Source organism: Anastrepha ludens, chromosome X (genome assembly GCF_028408465.1).
Source record: "Anastrepha ludens isolate Willacy chromosome X, idAnaLude1.1, whole genome shotgun sequence".
Classification (NCBI taxonomy): Eukaryota; Metazoa; Arthropoda; class Insecta; order Diptera; family Tephritidae; genus Anastrepha; species Anastrepha ludens.
In genome coordinates, this window is record NC_071503.1 from 26,257,900 (window position 1) to 26,258,820 (window position 921).

The following is a 921-nucleotide window of genomic DNA, read 5'->3' on the forward strand; positions in this document are numbered from 1 at the left end:
GACACAAATTATTCCTTGTGGAAATGTACAAAAAAACTTAAAAACCAGATAAATCATCAACGCCCACTAAGAAAAGATGACAACACATGGGCTTTTACAAATGATGAAAAAGCAGCGACATTGGGAAATTATTTTGAAAATGTCCTATCGAACGATGAACATAAACAAATTGACACGATTAGTAATGTCAATACTGATACCATCACAAAAATAAGAAAAACAAGCACACAAGAAGTGATAGTATGCATCAAAACTCGAATTAAACATAAAAAAGCACCCGGATATGATATGCTGACAGGCAAAGCACTTACGGAGCTACCAATTGAGGCTTACCTATTTCTTAGCAACGTATTTAATGCAATGTTTCGCTTACAATACTTCCCAACAGTATGGAAAGTCGCAGAAATCACAAATACATCGAGTTACACAAAAAATAGTTTCAGACATGGAAAATAAACGATACTGCGTTGCTGTATTTTTGGACGTCGCAAAAGCTTTTGACAAAGTTTGGCACAAAGGCCTCTTGCATAAAATTAGGACAATATTACCACTCGACTATTATTTAATTATCAAGAGCTACCTTACTGACCGATGCTTCTACATTAAATACAATGACAAATACTCACATATACATCCAATAACAGCAGGAGTTCCTCAAGGCAGCGTTCTAGGGCCACTGTTATATGTTTTATTCACCTCTGACATACCACTACCAGACGAAACTAATTCTACTATAGCAACATTCGCAGACGACACAATTTTATTGTCATCTGACAAAAACCTCTCAACCGCAACAACAAAATTACAGATGTACACCAACAATGTAAAGAAGTGGTTTGACAAATGGAGTTTAAAAGTAAAAGAGGACAAATCTGTACAAGTAATATTTACGACAAGAACAGAGATTGCTGCTATGCCGAT